We start from the raw sequence: 9,186 nt of genomic DNA, 5'->3' as shown, positions 1-9,186 counted from the left end.
GAAGGGGAATGTGGAAAATCTAAGGAAGTTTCGGTGCTAATATTTTTCTCTCTGTGTGTCTTTCTCCTGTGTGTGTGTGTGTGTGTGTGTGTGTGTGTGTGTGTGTGTAGGACAGAAGCCGTCTGGTGTCTTCTTCATCACGTTCCATCTTATTTATTTTGAGGCAGGGTCTCTCATTGAACCTGGAGCTCACTAATTTGGTGAAACTGTCTGGTAAATGAGCTCTAGGTGTTTTGCATATGCTTCCCAGTGTTGAGATTACATGTGCACACTGCCACGCCTGGCATTTTACATAAGTGGGTGCTGGGGATCAAACTCAGATCCTCATGCTCGTGCTATGTGACAACCACTTTGTCTCTGAGTCATATTCTTAGCTCCTCAGGCTAATATTTCTAAGGAAATTGAAGCTAATTTTAGTAATTAAAAATGTGGGGGTGGAGAGATGGTTCAGCAGTTAAGAATGCCTGCTACTCTTGCAGAGGAACTGAGTTCAGTTTTGAACACCTACATCAGGTAGTTCTCAACTACCTGTAACTCCATCTCCAGGGGTAACTGACACCCTCTTCTGGGATTGGTGACCAACTGAACTCATGTTCACATATATACACACACAGACACATAACTAAAAATAAAAATAAATGTTAAAAAAATAAGATTGCAAATGCAAACCAGGTGTGGTCATACATGCTTCTAATCCTAGCATTTGGGAGGCTATAGACAGCAAGAGCCTGAGTTTGAGGCCAGCCTTGGAAACCCTGCCTCAAAAACACAAAACCAAAACCAAAACTTAATGTACTACATGACCATTTAAAACCATCCAATAGAAGAGAAGACAGCAAATAAAAATTGATTTGCTTTATGCCACCTGTGATGGTTCACTTTGTCAACTTGATACAACCGAGAATCACCCAAGGAGAGAGTTTTTGATCTAAGAATTGTCTAGATCAGGTTGGCCTGTAGGCATGTTTGTGGGGAATTGTCTGGATTATTCATTGAAGTAGGAAGACCTGTCTATTGTGGGAAGCACCATTCCCTAGGCAAGGGGCCTTGAACTGCATAAGACAGGAGAAAGCCAGGTGAGAGCAAGTAAGCAAGGATCTGTTTCTCTGTTCTTTTGATTATCATTTTTAATTTTAATTAATTAATTATTTATTTTCTGTGTATCAGTGCTATGCCTGCACATGTGTAAGTGCACCCATGTCGTGCAGTGCCAGAGGACAGAAGAGGGTGTGAGATCCCCTGGAACTGGAGTTACAGACGATTGTTAGCCGCCATGTAAGGGCTGGGATTTGAACCCGGTTCTTTTGCAAGAACAAGCAGTGCTTAACAAGCAGTGTTAACTGCTGAGCCATCCCTCCAGCCCTGTTACTGTATTCCTGATTGTAGATGTGATATGAGTAGCTGCCTTGATTTCCCCCAAAGTGCTAGGCTGTAACCTGGAAATGTAAGCCAAATAAACACTTTCTTCCTTAAGTACTTTTTAATCAAGATATTTGTCACAGCAACAAAAACAAAACTACAACATCACCCATCAACCAAAAGGTAGCCATAAGAATTGTTTCTTACACATCCTTTCAGTTTTCCATGCATGCCAGTATTGAAAATACCTATTTCCACAAATTTTGTGTTAAATACTATTGTTTATTAAACTTGTTTTAATAAGTATTTATTATACATTTAGTAGAATAAGTCATTTTGCATTTTATTTCAACTTACAGATTTACTTTATTATTTATTTTTATTTTATGTGTATAAGTGTTTTGCTGCATGTGTGTAAGTATACCTGTGAGTGCAATGTTCATTGAGGCTAGAAGAGGGTGTCAGATCCTCTGGAACTGGAGTTACAGACTGTTATTAGCCTTCATGTTGGTGTTGGGAGCTGAACCTGGTCCTTTGCAAGAGCAGCTATTGCTCTTAACATCTAAGTCAGCTCTCCAGCCCCCCTACTTTATTCTTTTTTAATAGCTACATAGTGCTACATAGTATGCTACAATGTTTATAAAACACTCATTTGTTGATGAGCATTCAAATTGTATCCTGAGGATTTTTTAAGTTGTAATGCTGCAGTAAAAATTTCATGTATGTTTGCATATTTGTACAAATATATCTGTAGAATCAGCTCCTAAAAGTGAAATTGCCAAGTTGAAGACTGTGTGCATATTTTATAGACATTACCAATTGCTCTCCACAGAGTTTAAATATTTGACCAATGACCTGTGAGGGGATATATTTTTCTACATCCTCATCTTACCTGCATTTAGCTAAAATTTTCAGTCTTTCTTTTGGTATGTAAAGAAAACAACCCATGCCTTTTTGTTTCAATTTGTCTCCCTTTCATAGGGATTTCAGTTTCAAATCTTTAGAAAAAAATCTGGGGCTAGAGAGACGACTCAGTGATGAGGGCACTGGCTGCAGTTCTGGAGGACCTGGTTTCTTTTCCCAGCAGCAACATAGTGGCTAATAAAAGTCAATAGCTCCAGTTCCAGAGGCTCTGACACCTTCTTCTGGCCCACACAAGCATGGCACAACATGGGTATACTTACATATTTTCAGGCAAAACATCCATACACCTAAAATTAAAGTAATAAAAATCACATATTAAGCAGGGCGTGGTGGCACACGCCTTTAATCCCAGCACTAGGGAAGCAGAAGCAAGCGGATCTCTGTGAGTTCGAGGCCAGCCTGGTCTACATAGTGAGTTCCAGGAAAGCTGGGAGCAGAAACCCTGTCACAAAAAGACAAAAAAAAAAAATCACATATTAAAAAAAGAAAAAATATATATATAATATAAAATATTATACTGATTTGAGTTCAACTGAAGAAATGACATTTGGATTCAGCTACATCTTGTATAAAGTGACCTTTAATCTAGTCCTGTCGTGAGTCAGGTAGCTTTGGAGCAGATCCAGCAAGTGCAGTGCCAATGCCAGGTCTCATTCAGCATGCTGCTCTGACTCGCCCATCCATCAGAGTGCTGGGGATAGCAGGAATACGCTGCAGTCGCTGCATTAACCTAGCACTGGGCCTGTGACAAAGGCAGGCCCTGTGACAGGCACACAGCTCTAGCAGAGCAGCCCTCCATAGTTCACTATCGGCTATTTAGAGGCTCACTGATAAGGCCTGGGTTCATCTTCAGCTCATTTTCCTTATCCTGGCATGCCTGTCTCTTAAGTGAACTATTGAGTGTCATGGCAGTGTAGAGGTAGCAGCTCTAGGGAATAGGATGCCAGTCTGCCAATCTGAGCACAAGTTTCCAGCTGCTCCTGTTGTGTAGCAATTTCCTCCTGGATAAGACATTTTCCATCTTGGAGGACAGTTCATAAAGAAGCAGGACATTAAAAAGAGGTGAACAACATGTTCTAAGAGGAGGTGAAAGGATAGAGTATTCTGAAGGAGCATAAACAACAGAATGTTCTGAAGGGAGGAGAAATAGTCCATCCTGCAGGGAAGCTCCTTAAGCTCAGGAAGTAAACACCTGGAAAGCTTCAGGAAGTCCCTGAAACTGACCAGATTCATCAGGACACTCCCTCCCCAAGCATATATAAGTCCTAAGGCCTGCTGGGGGATACTCTCAGACTAGCTGAGCAGCCTGGAAAGGACACTCACCAACCTGTTGAGCTGTCTGCAGGTTGTGTGGTGGCGCCAGGCTTCCTGCTTTCCTGGGCTGTCACCTGTGCCGAGGAGGGCTTTTATGATGCAGCTGTCTGAGTCATTTCTGCTCCTGTAAGTAACCCCTCACCCATACTCCTGTAAGTAACCCCAGTAAAACTCATTGGTTCACCAAGTTGGACTTAATGGTGTTCTCACTTTGGTGTGTCATCAGTTCCCTGTCTGGGATGAGTAGATGTTCACATCTCCCCAAGAACAGGGTAAGAACAGGGTCACACAGTAGTTACCACATCCTTTGGTTCTTTTGGTGGTTTCATTTACTTCTGTCCATGTGACAGAGAATCCCAGGCATGGACTTGCACACTCTCACACCTCTGGCTGAATCTGGGCAATAGTTCTGTTTGTTTGTTTGCTGTTTGTTCATTTATTCATTTTGTAGTTCTAGGAACCGAAACCAAGGGGTTGCTCATGTTAGGCAAACATTCAGTTTAAATGCAGTTCGTCAGGGAATCTTAGAGAGCAGCAGATCAGGACAATGAAAGATGGGTGTACTGCACTCAGGCATAGCTCAGTAGTCCCTTTCCTTTCCCAGTACCTCATGGAAAGGTTGCCGTGCAATGCAGTAGTCAGTACTCTGGGAGCTAATCTCAGCTTGCATAATTATTTGCATTACACAATTTTTCTGTGCTTTGAATATCCCTGGCAAGATTACCACAGGTAGATGTGCGTCTCCAACTATCCTACTATGGAAAATCTGGCTTACTGCCTTGTTCATGTCTCATGAGCAGACTCACCCTTTAGTAGTAGACTCTGGAGGGTTAGTTTGCTGTAGCACACTGAGTAGCACACTGAGTACAGTGCACACTCACAGCCAGTGGTACAGGGCACACAGGAGCACTGCTGTGGATTCTTTAGCTCACCACCTGGCATGGTTGTAGTGATGGGGCTGTCATAATCATGGAGTAGCCTGGAGTTGATGGTGTTTAGCTATGAGAACAGAGTGGGGGAAAGCACTGCCCACTGGGCAGGATCAGGTATAAGGAAAAAGAGGTAGACTCTTCTTCAGGATCTAATATTCCATTTTAGCTAAGTGTCAAGTATTAATTTGTGTCTGCGTAATGAGACAGGAGCCAGGAAGGATCAACACTGCGTTCCAGTGATGCCTGCGGTGCTCCTCAGTGGCGAGGTTTACTTCTAACAGAGGCCTTCTGTCTGTGCCATTAATTCATTCCAGACCCAGGTAACAACAAAGGCAATGTGTGAGCTCAACACATAACAAGTCATAAATCCCAAAGAGTTACGGGATCTAGGAAGCAACCATGGGATTCTGCACTTCAAAATGAACAAGTTCAAGACCATGGAATGGTAAGAAGTGTGTATGCGCCTGACAGACAGTTTACAGGATGCAGAGCAGTTGAAGGACCCGGCGAAGAACATACTCAGAAGTTCCTGGATGTGGAACGTTCTGCAAGAAAGCTAGCCTGGACTCTTTAGAAAGGAGAAAACAGAAAACAGAAAACACTGTGCAAACTTGAACAAGACCCACATTAAAAGAGTAAAGGGACATAGACCCAAAAGACACTGTGATAAGTGTGGAGACTCAAGTGTGGACTGGTTCCTGAATGATATCAGGGGATTATCACTTGTCTTTCCAGACATGACAGTCAATGAGGTCCCCAGGGGAAGGTGCTGTCTCTTGGAGATGCTTGTTACAGTTACTAGGCATAAAGCATTCTTTTTCATGCAGCTCATTTAGAATTTTCTGAGAGAGAGAGAGAGAGAGAGAGAGAGAGAGAGAGAAGGGAGGGAGGGAGAAAGAGAGAATTTGTTAGCAATTATTGAATCTAAGTAGAGGTGATAGTTCTGGGTTGAATCTAGATAGAAGATGTGGAAGTATTTTTATAGGCTATGAAGTAGGGGAGGGAAAATGTGTAGATCCAGAAGCCGGTGCAAGTCTCAGGTGACTCGTGTGTGACAAAATGCTTTAAGCCTGAATAGGATTCTCTTAGAGAATGGAGCAAGATATCTGGGTGTCAATATCTGTCTCTGAGCTGAGGACACTGCCGAGGCACCAGTTTCTTTGGACACAGGGCTCTGAAATCCCTCAACTTGTAGAAGGAACTGGCCCAGCCTGCTTGCCGTCCTTCCATCCTGAATTGGCATAGAATAGAAGATAACCTCTTCTCCTTTCCCAACACCTCACAGAAAGTATAATTGTGAAAGGTTTAAGAGCCACATTTTACAAACCATTGTCAAACTTCAACTGCCCAGCTGCCATGGGTTCTGCTTATCTTTGTCATAATCAGAGCTCAAGTTCATCTCAAATGTCTGAGGAGTAGCTCAGATATTGTGTTAATATGTCTTAGGTTCCATTAGCCAGAGTAATTACATCTGAAGATAGAATTCTCCCATATTGGGCCTTCCAAGCATGGGGCAGGCTGTAGAGGGACCTTTTCAAGGAAGAAGATCTTAGCAGAATGAATGAGATCATTTTGAATCAGGGGACAGATTCCTCGACAAGAGATGAAACCATTCGTGGTGGGATGCTCCGTGCAGATAGCCCTATGGGTAAACTGCGGTGGAAACCAATGCCTAAGGCTCTGTTGGAAAAGTGCTTCTCAGTCTTTAACAGCACATAAAATATTCACTAGAAAGAGGAAATGTGGAGGAAAGGGAACTCTTGCATATTGTTGGTGGGAATATTAGTTACTTTTCTTATTCCTGTGACAAAGTACCCAACAAAAGCCACTTAAGGAAGGAAGGGTTTATTCTGGCTCATAGCCCATGACAGTGGGGAAGCATGACAGCCAGAGCCTGAGGCAGACAGTGCCTTGCATGCCCAGGTGGGAAGCAGAGAGATGAATGCAATATCAGACCACAGCCCGGTGGAAATGTTAGGTCTTCCCACATCAATTACATAATGCAGATGCTCCCTCCCAGGTATTATCTCCTAGGTGGTTGTGGATCCTGTCAAGGTATCAGTATTAACCACCACAGTGGGAATGTAAACTAGTGAGGCCATTGAGAAAGTAGTATGGGGTTTGTGGAAGAAGAAAACCATCTAAAAGTAGAACTGTCATCTGGAAAGCAGTTTCACTTCTGAGATGATTTACCAGAAAGATTTGAAATCAGTAGATGGAAGAGACATTTGCACAACCATGTTCAGTTTAGGACCACTCACAAGAACTGTGTCTATCGATGGTTAAAAACAGAAGATAGTGTGTGTACATGATAGAATAACTTTGAGACTTTGTGTCATTTGTAGCAACATGGATGGAATTGGAGGATACTGTGCTTAGTGAAAGGAGCCAGGCATAGCAGGATGGATATTGCCTATTCCTACATAAACATGGTGTCTGAAACATTCAAACTCAAAAGGTGAGAGCAGAGTGATAGTTACTAAAGTCTAACCTCCTAGTCCAGGGGAGATGGGGAGACAGTAACCATGGGGTAGAAAGCCTCAGTTAAAGAAGAAAAGCAAATCTGATTTTTAAAAATTATTTTGTTAAATTTATTCATTCTCTCTTTCTCTCTGTAGTGTATATATGCTGTCTGTCGTGTGTGTATGTGTGTGTGTGTGTGTGTGTGTGTGTGTGTGTGTGTGTGTGTGTGTGTATGTGTGTGTAGGTCTTACGGAAGCTGGTTTTCTCCTTCTACCACATGGGTTCTGAGTATTGACCTCAGGTCATCATGCTTGGTGGCAAACAACTTTGTCCCCTAAACCATTTATCTGGCCCCAAGTCTGATTTTTTTCTTGACTTCTGCCACATAGTGTGGTGATGCAGCTGTTAGTAGAGTGTGGTGTGTTTCGCTGTTCCTCAATGGTAGATCCTGAATGTTCTCATCAAGAGGATGTCAAATGTTTCAAGCAGTGGGATGGGTTGGTTGGTTTGCCTTAGTCATTCCACACTGTATCAAAGAAACACAATATTGCTTCATACTCTAAGAATACATGAATAACTTATCAAAGCATAATTTTAAAAGGAGGGGCAGTATATTAGTTACTTTTCTTTTCAAATATTTATTATTTTATTTTATTTTATGTCTATGAGTATATTGCCTACATGTATGTAAGTATACCCATGTCATGCAGTTCCCACACAGGTCAGAAGAAGCTGTCAATTCCCTTGGAACTGGAGTTACAAACAGTTGTTAGCTGCCATGTGGGTATTGGGAATTGAACCCAGGTCCTCTGCAAGACCAGCCAGTGCTCTTAGCCACAGAGTCATCTCTCTAACCTTATTAGTCACTTTTCCTCTTGTTGTGACAAAATACTTGACAAAAGCAGTTTAAACAAGGAAGACTTTATTTTGGCTCACAGTTCAAAGGTCCAGTCCATCATGGTGGGGAAGTTACAGCTGTGGAGCTTGGGGCAGTTGTCTCCACAGTCAGGAAGCAGAGAGGCACGAACACTGCTGCTCAGCTCACTTTCTCCTTTTTATGCAGTTAGGGCCTCCAGCCCATGGGATGACACTGACAGACTTTAGAGTGGTTCTTCCCACTCCAGCTAACCTAATCTAGAGAATCTCTCTAATATATATTAGAGAGGCTTGTCTCTCTGGTGATTCTGAATCTGGTCCAGTTGACAATATTAACTACCACAGGGAGGGAAGACAGAACAGTAGTAATTTTTATTAAAGAAAGAAACAAAGTTTCCATCCACTAGTACCATGATTTCATGAAGTAAGATGCACTTTATTTCCAAACAAGCAGGAAGGGCGTGTCCCTATGTCAGGGACAGAGAGGGCTCTGAGCTACAGGGTGCCTGGCGAGTCAGAGCTTGTTAGCAGCCCAGCAAAAAGACATCTAAGAGGTCAAAGACAGAATTAGCTATTGTCCAAATAATGGTACTAACTTCTCTGGCATCTTCTTAGTTTGCTAAGACTTAATGGTAAAGTGTTAAGGATGACTTCTGCAATAGAAAAGAATTGTACTTGTATTTCACAACTCCCATAACAAGCCAGGATGTGTGTGTAAGCCACTCTCTACTACTGGAGTTGCTGCTTACTTATTTTTATCTAAGCCCATTTCTCACTTTACACCTAAGCTCGAACCTCCCACTTGGACTCCTGTTGAATCAGCAAAATTAGAAGATTCACAAGTGATGAAGTTAAGAACTGCTCTGAGTGGAAGACTATAAGGATAAGTACATTTAGAATTCAAGTTAGGGGGCTGGAGAGATGGCTCAGAGGTTAAGAGCACTGACTGTTCTTGCAGAGGACCCGGGTTTGATTCCCAGCACCTACATAGTGGTTAACAACCATCTGTAGCTCCAGTTCCAGGGGATCTGACACCTTCTTCTGACCGCTGCAGGCCCTGCATGACAGGGGTGTGCTTACACACATGTAGTAATACACTCATACATAAAATAAAAATAATAAATAAAATATTTTTAAAAATATTTAGGCTCATTGGTGACCTTCACTTGTCTCCGTTTGGGTCCCTCTGGAAGTTAATCAGGACTTGAGTCTAAGTATTTTATTGAAGAGAGGAAGGAGAGACCAATGGAGAATGGGATCTGGAAGGAAGGACTGGGTGTTACTGGGTAAGTGATAACTGTGAGATACTGGGCACAGT

This window comes from Nannospalax galili, unplaced genomic scaffold (assembly GCF_000622305.1).
Source record: "Nannospalax galili isolate Female #2095 unplaced genomic scaffold, S.galili_v1.0 scaffold43, whole genome shotgun sequence".
NCBI lineage: Eukaryota > Metazoa > Chordata > Mammalia > Rodentia > Spalacidae > Nannospalax > Nannospalax galili.
This window is presented reverse-complemented; position numbering follows the sequence as displayed.